The 17,361-nt window shown below is 42.6% G+C and overlaps 1 protein-coding gene across 5 annotated transcripts in view; it reads left to right on the top strand.

The window, feature by feature from the left end:
* Positions 1-1,448: 1,448 nt before the first annotated feature.
* Positions 1,449-17,361, top strand: part of TENM2 (teneurin transmembrane protein 2) — a 615,717-nt gene continuing 599,804 nt past the window's right edge. For all 5 annotated transcript variants that reach the window (XM_066196982.1, XM_066196981.1, XM_066196980.1 and 2 more), the window contains exon 1: positions 1,449-1,593. The gene's annotated coding sequence lies outside the window, so the exon portion shown is untranslated. The remainder of the gene's footprint in view (positions 1,594-17,361) is intronic.

Here is a 17,361-nt window from a genome sequence, read left to right as displayed (position 1 = left end):
GTAGTTCTCTCTAATCAGGAATTTACAGCGCACTTTCCCCAACTACAGTGAATCCAATGTGCTCCAGCTTACTGCATTTCTCTACAGAGATCTTCTATAGTATGGAATATAGTCATGAAGTTGATCTGCGGAACTGCTGTGCATTGCCCCTGTGCAAGGCTCCTTTTCACTGCTCTTTCTGACTCCTAGCTAATTTCAGCTGCCACTTTCCTCCTGGCCTTGCCAAGACTATTTACAAAGTTTTGTAGGTTGCCATCAGCCCGTGCCTCGTCGCTTTCTGTCACTTTCTTGTTTTTGATCTACTTCGCTTTAACACTCCTGGTTTTGTTGCCATCGTTGGTCTGACAGATGTGTACCAATGTGGAGGGAGACATTAAAGGTTCTAAAGGTTCTAAATTAAAGGTTCTTGATTAAAGAAATTAAGGAGAAATTAAAAATAATAGTCAACATTTAATTATTTCAGAGAAAAGATAAGTATTCTGTGCACAGTTTGGGACTAACATTACATACAACGCGACGCTTGAGTCTAAAGCAATTCTGCTCTGCAGAAGTGACAACAGTTGTTGGAACGGTTCTAACTCGTGGCAAAACGGTGGCAGCGATTTTTTAACAATTCCTTCCCCCGCCCAGATTTTGTTGTTGCCTCCGCGCGCTCCTCGGGCTGCGCAGCGGCGGCCGCGGGAAGGGACCCGCATCCCCTCCCGACCCGCACGGCCTCGACGGCGCGGCGGGGCGAGCATCCTGACGCCGGAGACCCGGGGCGTCCCCGCCTCCCGCGGCTCTGCGGCAGCGCCCGGCCGGGGCAGCCGCCCGCTGTGCGCGGGGACGGTCAAGGCGACAAGGACGCGCCGGCGGCGGCGGCGGCGGTGCTGCCGCTCCCATCGCCGTCCCCGGCTCCGTCCCCGTCGCCGCTCCGCCGCCCCCCGCCCGCCCCGCTCCCCTCACCGCCGCCGCCGCCGCGCGCTCCCGGCAGCGCGCGCCCGCGCGCCCGGCGCGCCCATTGGCTGCGGCGCCCGCGGGGAGGGGCGCGCGCGCGTCGGGGCCGCGGCGCGCGGCCGGCAGCGCGCGCTCCCCTCATCCCGCCCGGCGCGCGCCCTGTCCCCGAGCCCGGCGCGCGCTCCCCCCGCGGCCGCGGCTCCCGCGCTCCCCGGGGGCGGCGCGAGGCTGCGGCGCTGCCCGCCCGGCGCTGCCGCTGCCGCTGCTGCTGCTGCTGCTGCCGCTGCCCGGTGCTGCTGCTGCTGCTGCTGCCCGGTGCTGCTGCCCGGTGCTGCTGCTGCTGCTGCTGCCCGGCGCTGCTGCCCGGCGCTGCTGCCCGGCGCTGCTGCCCGGCGCTTCTCCTTCCCGGCGCTGCTGCCCGGCGCTTCTCCTTCCCGGCGCTTCTTCTCCCCGGCGCTCCGCTGGTGGCGGGAGGGACGGGACGCGCAGCGAGAGCAGAGCGAAGGCGGGGAAGGGCAGGGAAGGAAGGCAGGAAGGAAGGAAGGGGTGTCCCCTCCTCACTGAAGGAATCCGCACCGGTGCGAAGTTATCGCCCAGAGACGGTGAGAGGCGCTCGGGCTGCTCAACCTGCTGCTGCCGCCGCCGCCGCCGCCGCTGGTAAATGCTCTTCACTTCTTACTTGCCGACATGCCCGGGGCTCTCCTCCGCTCTCCGCCCGGCACAGCCGCAGCGCTCGGGGCTCCGCGGCTCCGGCATCCCCCCGCTGTAATCGCGCTCGCGGAGTTGACAAGTTGCGATGCGTGTGTGTGTGTCACAGCCGGCGCTGCGCGGGCTGGTGCCGAGCCGCGGGATTCAGCACTTGGAGAGGTCATTAGTTGCATGAGTTCCAGGGAAAGGAGGATTCTCTGTGCCTCTGCAATAACTGCCGCTGCTGCCTTTCTGCCCATTAATCCTCATCCCTAACCGCTGGTATTTCTTATATTTTCACGGTGTTTTAATGTTGTCTTCGGTTTTTTAAGCTGCTGGTTATTTATTTATTTATTTATTTACTTTCTTTCCCCCTTTTCTTTCGAGATTGTAGTACATTGTTATTTAGTTTTTTGGGGTTTTTTTTTTTTCATTTCTTCAGTTTGCCAACAGTGTGGGAAGGTATCGCTGATTCACAAACTATTGTCCACAGTGCGTCTCGGTTAGGAACAGGCAGCAATAGGAGAAGGCAGGCATTTGTATTCCGAAAGGGAATTAAAAAAAAAAAAAAAAAATGCTGCTTTGCATCATTGCTGCAGATTTGCGGAAAGCACTGAGGGACGGTGATATTTTGTTGTTTGTGAAGGCAGTAAACACAGAAGCGCTTTGGTGTTTCACACATAGCCCTGCGATTGAGCTGTTTGGGAATTGCTCTGGATAATAAATTCCTGGCTGTGGAGGCAGGGATTGCTGGCATGTCTCACATCCAGCGCTCAGACAATGTACCGGCGTGTGCTGACACCGGAGCGCGTCCCCGCTACACCTGCCGTGGAGTGGCACTTCCACAAGAGACTGGTTTGCCTCCTGCGTACACCCAGACTGAAATTTAAATAAGGTGCCTAATGGGTGCGAATTGAGCTCTTAACTCTCTGTCTTTGAACCAGACTCCTTTTTCAACACTTCCTGTTAGGATGCTTGTGTAAACATCCATTTGTAGCAATTTCGGGAGATTTAATAGCACTGATGTCTTAATATGTGCTTTTATGTCTTCTTTTTTTACTTCATGCTTCAGTGTTGTGTCCTTCTAAAATGCTCGGAATGTAATGGCAAGTCTTGTCTCTGTGTGTGTATGTGTGCATAAATATTTAAATACTTATATATAATGTTTGGCTCGTACTTGTTTAAATTTACAGAACCTTGTATTATGTGGAAGAAACAGGTATTATAACAGAATTAAAATGCAGGAACACAGAATTAAAGGGGACTTTGTTTGTAAGGTTGAGTTGTGTAGTTAGATTATGTAAGATCAAAGACATTCAAAATGCATATGTCCTAGAGAAGTAAAGTCTAGAAGTAGCAGCATTCTAGCAATTTGAGAATATAAAGCTTTGCTGTAACAATACAGAATGCAAGCTGCCAATAAGTCTCTGTAGCCATCCAACATACTCACAGGGCACTTTATGGAACGCTGCTTAAAATCTGTTGTAATTAAACCACGGTCTCTGTTAAGGGCAAAGTTGATGAAAGAGTATCCTCACCTGTTAGTACGGTTACTTTAGGTAACTCTAATAGTTTACAATGGTTGTACAGACTCAAAAGTTTTTCTTCAAACTTCAGAGGATTTGAGAAAGGTGGTTCTTTCTTTAAGACGTTTGTATTTGTCATCCAGCTGGTACAGAACCACTGTGCAGAACAACGACTGGCACTTTTCTGAAGTCAGTTTTTACAAGGGGATGGCAACCTAATGATCAGGAACCTTTCTTGCTTTGTCAACATTTAAAATATACACAAACATTGTCTTTGAGCATCATTTTCCTGTGCCTTGGCAAATCAGTGACCAGGCTGATGATTAATTTGGCCTGGCCCATATGCTGAGGTTTCTACTTGCTGAGTAATAAATAAAAACTAGTCTTACATTACACCCATATAGATTGTGTGGTATTCAAAAAGCCAACTGTGAAGTCTGAGCTTTAATTCATTTTGAGAGGAAAACTTTTCTAGCAGTGCTTTCTTAGTGTCCTGGCAACGCCTGACAACTCAAGGAAGTAATTTTTAATCCAATTATTAACATGCTTACAGCATGTTTTTTAAAGAAAAAAGTTTTGGTCCAGATAATGTTTGAATTTTTATTCTGCTTTTTAAAAAAGCATTTCTACTAAGACAGTGCTCATAGGAAACAATAACATTTTACTTCTCTACATGCTTATTTTTTATAGGGATAATTAAAATAATGGTCTTTCTGTGTCATTACATTTCAACTGCTGGTGTAGCATAGGGAGAATTAACACATGAACATCACTAGTAATGTTTTCCTGTAATTAAACTGAACTGTATCTTCAGTTTTAATATTTCAAACTGAAAGTCAAAGCTGCAGGGAAGAATTGAGGAGGCACTTTCTCTTGTTAGGTCACAGAGATTACCAGTGGTTATTGATTTGAGGGAACTAATAGTTGTATTTCATTGCCTTTTTAAAGAACAGCTTTACTTCTGGTGTATATACGTCAACTTTTCATACATGGCCATGGTTTTGGCATTTTCCTGTCAAATACTGACATTTCTGTTTCTGCTGTCAAAGAAAATTTCCTGTGAACAGTTTTACATTAGAGTAAGTCGTGGTGTTAGCTGCATTAGTGATTGTGTGCTTAAAATTATTTAGAACAACATAGAAAAGGGGAAATGTTGAGTTCAATCAAGGTCAATGTCTAGACTTTCTTCTCTGAGAGGTCAAACTGAACTGAAGGTCAAATTAGATGGAGGCAAAGCTCCAGCCACTATTAGACTACTCAAGTCAATATACCAATGTTTGAAGAGATGTTTTGTGTTTGTTTGCAGTTTACTGTGAATTTAATCCCTCGATCCTTAATGTTTTTTGGCGAAAGAAGCACATAGGAGCACCACTGAAGTCCATGCCTAAAGATAAGACCAAAAAATTATTGGACTGATCCTTTAAACAATAATATTCTTTTATATAAATGGATAGCTCTAAAAAGTTTGCCCTTCCCTGCCCTGGATCTGTAATAGAAAATACAACCTTACAATATAAATTAAATTCATTTCTACTAAACTAATTAAGATAAGAGATGTTTTAGTCCTGACTTGCTCTTTCAGAAGGTTAATATTTAATGGAAATGGCAAGTTTTTTCCCGGGCGCTTTTTTTTTTTTTTTTTTTTTTTTTTTTTTTTTTTTTTTAAACTATGCTTTACTTACAATTTCACAAGATCCTTATCAGGAAGAACAGTTTTATGTAACACTTACAGTGCTACAACAGAAAAGAAGGTTTTGCTGCTACTCAGAGGCAGTAGAAGTGGTTCCCACTTTGTGACCAGAGGTGTCACATCCCAGAGCCTTCATGCCAACCGACGGTGACTCATCTTTATAATTTCTTCCTGCACAAAGCAGCTCCTGCACAGAGTGCTTTTAGTGATGGACAAAATGACTCTGGCTGTGTCACACTGTTCCAGCCACAGGCTGGACCAGCTTTGTATCCTGCTCGTGTCTGCAGCCTCCAGGAGCCCCGACTTGTGCTGCTCCTGTCTGAGAGTGGCTGAGCTGAGCAGCTGCAGGGGTGTGGAACTTGTTCCCTGCAATCCAGCCTGCCCTGATCCACACACGGATTGAGAAGAGACTTGAGGCCACTCTCTGTTAGCTCAATTTTGTCTCCCAATTATTGGTCTGCGTTGGGATCCCGTAATGCCGGTGAAGTTCGAATACATTGTTTTAAATCCACCTGGCCGACTAACTCAATATAATCAGATAGACTTTTCGGATAAGCAGGAAGCGTGCTAAGCTTAGATATTATTCATTTTTTATTATTTTTTAAATAGGTTCTTTTTAGTTGAATTGATTGACGTTCAGTGCCAAATAGTAATAAATTGTCTACTTTCATCTTTATTGCTGAGCATTAATAACTCACTAGTCATCCAGACAGGGATGTAATTATAAGATTTTTAGTGACAAGCTACACAGCATTGGATTACAAACTTTTTACGTTTAGCTGAGCAGATTGTGGATGGATACCTGGTGCACACGCTGCATTACACCAGTGGCTGTATTCAGACTCATTTTGGGCGATGGTTCGGCAAACAACTGATCTTAAGTCATGCCTTTTTCTTTCCCTCAGCAACAGGTTTTGTAGAAGATACATTTTATTCTCCGGAATGGAAATTAAGTTTCACAGAGGTTGGGTGGTCTGGCTTTGAGGATTTTTTAGTTTTGTGTTTGTTTTCTTTGAGTTGTTTGTTTTGTTTGTTTTGTTTGTTTTGTTTTTAACTATAATACAACTCAATATGGCGAAATTAAGAACAGAGTATAGCCCTTTTTGGTTTTGGATAATGGGTTCTTCATTCTATTTTTGTTCTGAAGAGACTCCTTAGCCAAAACATATTTAGGCAAAATATTAACCATTTTAGTTCATGGTAATAGTAACCATTAGAACCAACAGTAACCATTCAGAACTATAAATGTGTGTTAAAATAGTGTAAAATACATCAGCAGATGTTCTTGAAGGATTTTCTTAGTAGGTTGGGGCACCCTGCCTTTAGTTTTAGTAGCAGCCTTTAAAACTGTGAATTGGTCTCCATTCTCCAGACTTATCTGTTGTTTCTCAGCCCACACAGGCAAGGAAAACACCAGGGCTTATTCAGAGGGGTGATGCAAGGCTATCTAAAATCCTTAATGAGCGTATCAGTGGAACACTTGGGGATAGAAATAGCTCCTAGGGACAGTCTTTGTGGAGATGGCACGTGAGGAACGTGGAGAGGCAGCAGTGGAAGGCCAGGCCTGGACCTAAGCAATGTTTTCATCTCAGGTGCTGCCTGGGGGAGCAGTTTTGTTCCAGGGGCTGTTTGGGGGGAACAGTGAAAGTGACAGAAACAAAATTATCTCCTGCTGCTTATCCTGGGCTGTGTCAGGGCACAGGGGTAGGAGCCAGTGTAAGTTTTTTGAACCACAGGGAAGGAAAGAGAGAAAGACTCAGAAGAAGCTTTTTTCCACCAGTGGGCAGATGAACAAAAGCAGAGCCTGTCTCCAGGTGAGGGCTTCTGTGCCTCCTAAGAACTTAGAGGTGTGCTCCCTTAACTCTGAACAGGGAGTTTCTATTTCTTTTTACTTACTATTAATTTTTGGCGATAATTTTTAGGAAAGTCACTTCTCCTAAACCGTTGAGTTAGGAGAGTTGGTTCTGCTGTGGTTTTGAGTGGCTCTGTACAGTGTTGTCAGCTGCATTGTAGAAAACTATCTTGTATTAAGTTTAAGAGGTGTGGATGACTGTATTTAAGTGGAAACTATAAAAATTCTTTTATGCAGCCGTTGTGTAGGAGTGTAGGGCTTAGATGTAAAAAAGCAAAATACAGGAAGTCCTACTAAATATAAATAATAGATTTTTCCGAGTGTAACTGCCTAGTGACTTTTCTAATCTCTAAAAAAAGGAGAATAAGTTAATCATAATAGTGTGCTCCAAAACTGTACCACATACTAAACCAGTGGTAAGCACCTTTTCCACCAATGACAACAACAGAAAAGTTTAATATTTAGAAAGGCAGAATACCAGATACTGAAATATAACAATGACACTAGAGAGAAGCTTTCTGCTCTTGAAAATAAGGATCACTTTACCTGCCAGTGTTTCAGTGTTTGATTCAGATTCTGGAGGAAAAAATGAGTCAATTGAAATAAAGTAAATATTAAATTCACCCTAGTATATAAAAATACATTCCCTAGAGAGGAGTGTTGTACACTTCGTGCTTGCCACTTTAAATGAATTTTCTGAACCAAACAAAGCAAGTGATATGCAGTTCTGCTGTCATTGTGTATATACCTAATTGACCATTACTAGAGAATTAGCCATTAAAAAAGAAAAAGATACTTTTCATCCTAGTTCCTAATTATAGATGCTGTAGGGTTGGATGTGCACATGCTGGCTCTTGGTGCATTTGGTTTTGGGTCTGTGCTCAGGGACAATCAGAAAGTTGTGGTCCTTTAGGAGGTAGCAAGAGCATAGTGTGGAACATAGACTTTTCTCTTTTGGGATGTTTTCTAGGGTGGGCATTTCTCCTAACTTTTCTCCACATACTTTTGACATAGAGAAAATATTTTCAGTTTGTCTATGGTTTTTGGGAGAGTGAGCTCTGGTTGGTGTGCTGGTTTTCCATGAGAACATCCACAAAAATAAGCCTTGAAAGGATAGGGACGTAATTTTCTCTCCTACTTCAACAAAGCTGACTGAGCATTAAAATTAAAAGGATTATTTTGGGGTCTCACAAAAAGGATTTTTTTTTGTCAGACCCCTTCCAATCAGGGTAAAGTTTTAGGCAGATCTTATTTTATAGAAGAATATTTGAATGAGCTGAAACTTGATACATTTAACAACAGCTTTGAGTTAACACAAAAGTACCATGGAAGTGGATTAGCATTTTTAATATTCTTGTAGCAGTTTGATTTTTTTATGTTGTTTCTATAACTTGTACAGTTACCTAAAACATGATTGAGTTTATGTAAACATACATGTGACATATGGAGCTATCAATGAAGGTACAGAAAATTCCCACAGTGAATGGTTTTGACCAGTTCCTTCTGTTTTGGGAACCTGTGGCCTAAATATCAGCTGAAGAACACACGAAAACCCCAGTAAGGGAAGCTGTAAATTGCTATTGAGAGTGAGGCGATACAGAACAGGTTTTTAAAGGAAGTTTACTCTTTAAAGACGAGCAGGTGCCTGTAAGATGATGAAAAACTCCTGTTAGCTGTATTCTTTAAGTTCAGTTCCTGATCTCCTTCTGGACTTGGTCTTGGATCTCTGGATGTAGCAAATCCTTGAGAAAACAAAAAGTATAAAAGTATTTCTGTTAAGTCACCTGAAATAAGTGCACATGTTTGGTAGTTGATTCTTTTCAGAAAAGATTTATGAGGAGTAGACTGTCAGGTAGATTATTAATAATCTAAAAAGCAAGGATAGTAATAAAGATTTGTGTATAGCCTTGGCTATAAAAGGAACCAAACCTTTTTTGTTTTTGCAGAGAAGTCAGCTGGCCTTACTTCTCTCCCTGCATAGAGACTAACCTAAGTCTTCTCTTTTTCCCTGTCTCTCCAGCTGCTTGTTGTAGGCACAGAGCAGCCTGAGAAAAAAAGTTTTTTCGTGCAGTGCTAAATTTGGAGGTCACAGCTTTATTAACCAATTCTGAAGTATGTGGTATTGCAGTGCAAATCCTAGCTGACACCAATGGCCTCAGCTGTGGAGTAAAAGAATAAGCTGTGCAGCTTGTCTTTTCTTTCAGCTTTTCTACCTGCTAAGGAATGCTGACTGAAATCCAGGACATTGTCACCTTCTTTCCTCTCTGCAACATACCTGAGGCTGAGAGATGACACCAGAGTGGAGTTGCACATAACATATTTCAGAATCATGGCAGTGGTCAGCACCAGTGCTGAAGCACAATTTGCTTCAGCATTTTTCTAGGCTATCAAAGCCTCAATTATTTTTAGTATTCCTTCTAAAGCAGGCCCTGTGAAAGGTGGAAATAGCATCATGGTACTTTGTGTCACCACTTCAGGGCAAAGGAAAGACATGATGTGGATATCCAAAATGCCTTGCACAAGAGAGAAGCTGGGATAGCAAATCCTCAATGGATTGCTGTCTTCACTCTCTTCCTCCTGCTCCTTTCAGATCACTCCCCAGCAAGGTGCTACCCCTTGCTCCAGCAGCCTGCCTGTAAACAGGAGTCTCTTTCCCTCTGGGGCATGAGGAAAGGGAGAAGCAGAAAAATACAGGGAATGAAGTCACCTGACTAAAGCTCAGCTGCCCTGGGGTGTGTCTTTCTCTCTCAGAGTGCACTGGGGGCCTGTGGCTCCACCGCTGGGTTGCTGTTCCTGGGTGACACCTACAAGACCCCGTGCCCTGTGCCTGCCTTGGAGCAGTGGAGGGAAGAGCTGGCAGCTCCTCCCGCTAGTGTGTCCCTTGTTGTGTTTCCAGTGAGGATTAGTAACTAATGAGTTGAATGAGAGAGACCTTTCCCTTGGCTTTCACAGGCAGATGTCACTGCTGGAGAGAAGAAGTGGTGAGAGGTGAGGAGAACCTGTGGATTGCCTGTGGAGTATTTATTCTTCTACTGAAGCTCTAATTACCTTACTACAACTCTTCTTCCATCTCTCCAGTAATCCCAGGGGCCTCTGCAAGTTCCTCTAGTTCAACTGGCATTCTGTATCAGCTACGTCCAGGCTTAAAGTGCCTTTCTTTTTCCTTTCAAGGAGCAGGAATCACTTCCCTCTGTGTTTCTCAGTCCAAAATATAAGCCCTTAATAGATTTCTCTTTTACAGAGCAGCTTATGCATTACCTCCATGCCTGTCACTCTCCCCGTAACCTTCACTGACTGTGAACGTTGGAGTTAATTCATTGTCAGTTCCATAAATCTTGTGTTGCGAGATTAAAATTTACAGTTGTACCCCAGTTACCTTAAGGCCAGCTTCCAGATGACTTTTTCCCACACGAGGATACTGGGATGGAGAGATCTGTGTCATTCCCTTCACCTCAGCAGTCTCCTTGGGAAAAGTCAGAATCTGGAGTCTGTTAATACTCCCCACATCGATGGTCATTCCCTACTTGCCTGGTGGTGCCTTGCAAAGGAGACAGCTTTTCTCATTCCTCTGCTCTTGCAGAAGAGAAGCGCTATGAAGTGTGGGGTTTAGATCCTTTATGAAGCTGCTATGATTGCTGCTTTGTTCTGCCTCCATTTGCCAAAGGTTTTCCATCTAGCCCTGGATACAAAAGAGTCTCTGATTATTGAAAATTTCCTGGCCCCCGGAACAAAGTGTTAGAAGTCTGATGTATAGTCAGACTGGGTTAGTCCTTGTCAGATGAAACCTGGTGGGTATTCAGAAAGTATTTAAGCAGCTTTTATGAAAATAAGTAATTCATCCTATGTGTTATAGAATAGGAGGATCTTTAAATTTGCGATATAAAATACTTTGATAAAACGACAGTTAAGCCTGAATTAGGTACATTTGACTATTAGGGTCTGATACTGAAAATAGTCATAATTGCCCTGCTGTTGTTCAAATGACTGTGCATGAGAAAGGATCACCTGCTTAGGGCAGCCTCCACTAGAACGCGTTTTCCCTATTGTTGTCCATTTGCAGTTTGGTTTAATTGATACATTTGAAAGAAGGACACTTACAAGATGGTTAGATGCCACTTCAATTTTGCTAATGAAATGCTGTGTTGTACTTAGTAGACCATAATATTGGCACAGCAGAACCTATCATTTATAGCTAGTAGGTATTATTTTCAAACTAAGCAGAAACAAGCATATATATGAGCTTGAACTTGTGGTAGTTGAAGTTAATTTATGCCTTGCAGTGATTGCAGTGACTTGGGATCAAACCTTGCTTATCCATGCTGCAGGATTGGTAGGGAGGTTTTTAGCTGGGTGGGGAGGTTTGCTTCTTGTTTCTGGGTGTTTTTCTTCAAAGAAAAACAACAACAAATGAGGCTTGGCACCACATGTTGCATAAAGGATTGCTGAGGTTAAAGAAAAAGGTGCTCAATACTTGGTTTGAGATTGCTTTCCATTAAGGCAGAGTGAGCAGAAGTGAAACCAGGGGCTCTCGTGGTAGTTCAGGAGCAGCTATGTGCTACTCCATCTGTGTCTTGCCTTGTTTGCAGGAAAGGATCCTGGCAGGCATGGCAGATGGAAGCACTATGGCTGGTGTGCTGTTTCCTGGGTCCGGATAGTAAACTAGCAAAAATGTGCTTTAAAAAATCTCTTGCTGTCTTCCTTATATCACTTATCTACTCTGCATTTAAGTCTGGCACAGCTGGATGTAAAGCTCCAGGATCTAAGCTCCATAACCAAGGGTTATCTGACTTAGCTCAGTCAGTTCATGAATATTTTGGACTGTAATTCCCCGAATTTGTTATGAATGCTTCTATCTGTGTCAGAAGTCATGGTAAGTATATTCCTGTGTATTTTAACATAAAGCACTCTGTGTCAGGTGGTTGGGTTATTTATTTTCTGTGTCATGTGGTGGTCATTTATGCCATGACCCTAAAAGGAATCTGTTTGGATGGGGGTACTTTTTCTCCCTTCCACCTTCCTTTCTCCCTCTTCCCTACCCTGCTCCCCTCAGCAATGGCATTGTTGGGGAAGGTTTTACAAGTATATTTTAAAGTTTGGAGTTGACTAATTATCTTACCGCCAGAAGCTGTATGTTTGCTTGGTGCCATTTCTTCTGTTGTGTATGAATTTGTGTCCATTACCAGTAGATTACAGCTAAATGCTGAATGTTAGGAATTGATGTTTATTCCCACTTTGATTACTTGGAAGTCCATAGAGCTGTTTATTCATCTTCTCGATTTAGCAATTGTTTAACATCCCAGTTTGCTCACAAAGTAAATCTGTAACAGCTTTTTGTATTATGGAAAACAATCCTTCCCTGAGTAAGGAAACAGTGCTGCAGGATAAGCTAATACATTAAAAAATAAGTTTATTCTCCACTTATCAAAAGGGCTGTTGCAGTCCTGCAGATAAGGGTCTGCATCTGTTGCCTCTGAACAGCAGACAAAATTCTGCTGGTCCATTCACACACTCAGCTCACAAACTGTGCTGTCCTTCCAGCCCTGACCAAGTAGGTGCATTTGGGAACTGGATTTACTGCCTGAAATGTATCAGTTTTGTAGAAAGATGTGTGCCTTTGGGTTTGCTAATTACTCACCTTTTGCAATTGCAATTTTTTTTGTTTGGTTTTTAATTGCGCATGTTTCAATTAGAAAGTGTTTTGAAAGATGATAGAAGTTGGATGATGTTCTAGTAGTGTAGGAGGGGAAAAAATTAATCCAATTTTTAATTTCAGATAAACAGCTTTATTATAGAGGCTATCTTCTCTCTTTGTGATTAGTCTGAACGTGGACAAGAGTCTTTTGAAAAAAAACCTAAGCTGGCTGTATTATTTTGGAAGTACATGGCAGCAAGATGGTCCATTCACTGATTGCTTTTAGCACATTATGGAACCGTATTCTTCTTTCAATTACCAAGGCTCAGGTTTGGTCGAATAATGTTTAGCCAGTTTAGCCCTTTTCTGTAAAATCATCCAAATTCCTTGGATGAGCAGGGTTGGATGTACCTCCCTGCTGACCAGGACTGTGCCATACAGGTGCCAGAAGCCCCTGTGCCTCCCCCAAATCAAAACTGGGTGGCAGCACTAGAATCCCACAGTGTCACCTTGTTTCCCATATCCTTGTCATCTCTGAAGTCCTGTGTTGACTAAAAGCTGAAATTGTGGAATACAAGAGCTGAGCTTCTCTTAGCTCAGCTTCTCTTAACTCCTGGGACACATCTGACAAGGAATATTTCAGTCTTCTCTGACTTAATCCATTATCCCCCCCCAAGTAATGGAATACAGCGGCTCACAGTGGAATATGGTGTCTCAATGGGAAGCATGTTTTTGGGAAAACTGAGTAAGTTAGATCTTGGAGCTGCCTGCTTTTCTTAAGTGGTTTATTTATAGCTTTCTCTGAGTCTGTTGCCTGTGAGTTATCAAAGACTTTGCAAGATGAATTTGCAGTTTCATTGCAGAGAGTAGCTTCTTTCACCATGAGACAGACTTTTTCTCCCCCTCCTCTTTCCTGTGTCTCTGTGTTACAGCTAAGGCTCGTTTTCAGGACACTCTTATCTTCTCTTCTGAGTGTCATGACTTGCAATGGCAGAGACATTATCCCTACGTGGATGCATAGCCAGAAAAGGAATGCTTAACCTGGCTGTTCTCCCAGATCCCCCAGATACTATTTCACAGCTTTTGCGTTCTGTTCACTACAGTTTTGAGGTCCACAGGACTTCTCCTCAGAACCTATTATCCTTCTTCTTGTCCCACTTCCTTGCAGGAATTCCAGCCCAGAAAGATTATTTGTTCTTTACCCCGGCTGACACAGTTGTTCAGTTCATGTACCCTTTGAACAGCCCTGCTCTCTGTGGGACTTCCTTAAAGCTTTCACCAAGTGAGACTGAGGTTAAAAATTAGAGAAAACAAACCCCAAACCCCAAATCCCATTTCAAATGACAACAATAGCACAATTTATCTGCGGTGGCTGTGAAATCCTCACCATTACTGATATTAAAGTACAGACAAGCCAGCCATCCTTCTGGGATGATAGCATTACCATTGATACTGTCCTGCATGAAGGGGACAGATTAGACAACTCTGCAGTGGGCATCTCTCCCAGCTGTATTTTCCTGCAATGTATTGGACTAGAACTTCATAATAGAAATAGGTTGATTTAGACAGATGACTACCAAAAACCCTCCAACTTTTTTCAAGATATGTTTCTTTGAAATCAAAAGTATTTCTCAAGTGACTGAACTGGAATTTTGAGTTAGGACAGTAGAAAACATGGATAGTTAGAGAAGGGTAAAATTTTTGTTCCTGGTTACAAAAATCGTTGCAATGACAAGGTAGGATATTGTGTTGAGTCCATTAAACATTTTTTTTTTTTTTTTCAGGCTTCCTATCTAAGCAAGTCCTTACTGTATGGAAAGGAGCTAAGATTGTGAGAGAGCTGTGTTACTGAGCTGGTCTGTTCGTGTTGCAGCAGCCTTTCTAACTACATAGCTCAAATCTTGCAGCAATAAGTATCTGTGTATTCCAGGCAATTCATTTGGCATCATGTATCCTAAGAACAGCGTCCAGATAGCAGCTGAGACTTCACCAAGTGCCATGCAAAGACAATGACGGTGTCCTTATTTGGTGACAGACCTGATGTGAGAAACAAAAGCCCATAAAATAGATCATGATTTACATCATACAGGGACACTGTGAGGAGAGGATAATAGGAGCAAAGTCTTCATGGCAGTCCCTGGAACGCACATGAAATGGACCAAGATGAAAGGTTTTAAGCTATTATAGCTTTGTGAGGGAATGCCCTGCCTCTCTCCTTGTTTCCCTGTATTGCATCTTTTTAAAAGTAGAAATAGGTGCCCTCTGTGACTACCACTGTATCAGTACTGCAGAACAGCTCCTTGAACTCTGAATTCCTCTGAGGTATCCCCAGATGCCCTAGATACCGCTGAGGCTTTCCCTGGAAAACAAAATGGCTCAGGAAAAATGACCGATTATCCAGGCTGGCATAACCTTCCCACATACTTTTCAAATATAAATTACAGTGGAATTAGCAAGTAAAATATTGGATATTGTCTCTTTTAATGCTGTCCTTTGAAATTAATGGTAATGATGATTCCCCAGTTTGGAGTACATGGTAGTGGCTTTCTAGTGACTAATTGCCTCAGTCAGTAACGTAATAGATTTTTGCAACATGATAACGAAGGAAATTCTAATGAAGGTCAGACAGCAAATGGCTACTGAATTGTTAGTTTAAAAAAAACTGTCAAAATGTGTAATAATTTCTTCAGGTTTTGTTAGGAAGACTTTTTCACCCCTGGTGACAGAGCTGTGATCATTAAAGGTATTTCAGTGATTTTGTGGGAAACCAGACCTATTCTGTCAGGCTCTCCAAGAAGGGAATTAACGCTGCTTAGCTTGATGCATGATGTTGAAGTCCAGCTGGGTTTTCAGACGTCTTAGGGGAGAGGCATTTTTAAAGCTGGCAGTGCAGGCAGGGCTGTGAAGTCCCATTGTGCTGTTTTACAGCACAGCCGTCGTGGACAGCCCGGTGGCGAGATGCAAGGGAACAGATCACTGTGGACAGACAAACGTTTCCCACTACGTGCCTTCACTGGAGATGACTCAATCAGCACCTCAGTGATGCACGAATGCCTGTCTTGTAGGCACTTCTGGCCTTGCAAGTTTGTAGGGTTTTTTGGTTTGCAATATTGTGAGCTGTTACAGCAGTGGGATTCTGCAGGGGGTAGTGGTAGTGTTGATTTGGATTAATGGATGAGGCTTTTCACGTCCAGGGAAAGGACTTTTACAAGGACATTGGGAGGAATGTCTCATGTCTTGTAAACAATCTTGGAAATGCATTTCTAAACTGTGGCTAAAATCAAATGCGTTATTGTAGAATATTTTTTCCTCGTTTGCATTTGTGAATCATTCATCTGTTTATCATCAGCTGGTGGTATTTCTGTAGTAAGTGAGTTTCCATTAGAAAACTCATGATGAAACTGCCTTTTCCCGTGAATCAGTAGTTTAGGGTGAAGGTAATACTACAAAAGTATATTTCAAGTGAAGACTTGAACAGCAATCCTACATAAAACCCCTTGCTTCTCGGAATGTGTTCTGAAGAAGCACAACACCATATAGGCTGTTACTTTGTTTTTGTGCTGAGATAAATTTGTTTGGCTTTTGGAAGGCTATGCATGTATACATATGATTTCCTTCAAAAAGAACTGGGTGTGGGAAGCTTCTGATTATTGGTTCCGTGAATGTGGAAGAGAGAATCTCAAATCTGTGTTAAGAGGTGGTATTAGCTATAAGATTAATATTGAATTAAATAATTCCTATCATGTCTATTGAGCTTTTTAATACTAAAATATTGTTGCCTGGTTTGAGATTGGTATCTGAAAACTGGAAAGGAATACAGATACTTTCTTTTTTAAAAAAGACTCTAAGTCTTCATCAGATACTAAGAGACTTCTTATGGTTGATTAAAAAAAAATCTTTTTTATTCAATGTATTGGAAAAGGGGGTTATGCCTTCCTTCCAGATACAAAACAAAATCACAATATAGTACAAAGTACAGTATAGTACTTCATTGTACTACATGTGCAAAATATTGTTTTAAGATTAGATTTTTTTCAAATTAAAAATAAATCAGGTTAGAACTACTGCAGAAAAAAATATCTATGTACTTCATTATGTTTCATTTAGCAATATGTTTCATTTTGCTGTAGCAAAACTAGGCAAATGAATACATGCAGTCTGCAAGTCTCAAATAATTTTACTATGTTAGAGAATTTAGAAAAAACTCTTAAAGCTTTATTAATTTAGTTGCTCGTTTTATAAAGCATTTCTCCCTTTAATTTGCCTCTCTGTTACACTTTCTCCAATATGCGTTTTTGGGGCAAAACCCATCTGAACAGATTTCTCATACATCTTCAGCGTAGCGATTATTTCTGTGCAGTGACTGTTAAATCCTTGATTATGCTGTGAGAAAAATGTAATAAAGTTGCCTAGTTCCTTTTCTGAGAAGGAATAGCTGTTGTGTTCTTAATACGTTTGGTGTGGCACTTATGGAGCTTCCTGAGGTGAGATGTAAAGCAGGAAATTTATATATTGTTTAGCTGTTGCACTGAAGGTTACAAATTCGTTTGCTTGTTGCAGCTATGCAGAGTGACAGGAATGCAGGTTAGAGGGCACAGAGTTAATGGTCCTGCTGGCTCTGAATTGGTTATGGTCCTAATCTCTGTGATTTTTCTTGTCTGTGATGCAGAAAACTAGAGAACGTGTTTTGTCTGTTGAGCAGTTCACGCTGCTGCCTGATGACCAAGGCATGTCAAAACCAATTGCATAACATGCTGTTGTTATCTAATATTTACCTTTTGCTGGTGCAGCACGAGCCAGGCCTGGGTGCTGGCAGAAGTGCTTGGGTCAGTTCTGTGCAGCACCAGGAGTCACTTCACCTTAGTCTCTGCTGCCTTTATCACTTTATCGTGCCCTCGATAAGAGAAATGGCTGCTGTCCTGCAGCTGGGGGGTGGTGAGACAGATCCGGCTGGGTCTGTGGTGACAATCAGAGAGCCATTAAGGTCAGAAGAGACCTCCACAGCCATCAGTCCAATCTTTGATCCCCACCCTGTCAA

The sequence above is a fragment of the Chamaea fasciata genome, unplaced genomic scaffold (assembly GCF_029207755.1).
Source record: "Chamaea fasciata isolate MVZ Bird 193981 ecotype frontalis unplaced genomic scaffold, bChaFas1.0.hap1 SCAF_15, whole genome shotgun sequence".
Taxonomy (NCBI): Eukaryota; Metazoa; Chordata; class Aves; order Passeriformes; family Sylviidae; genus Chamaea; species Chamaea fasciata.
This window is presented reverse-complemented; position numbering and strand designations above follow the sequence as displayed.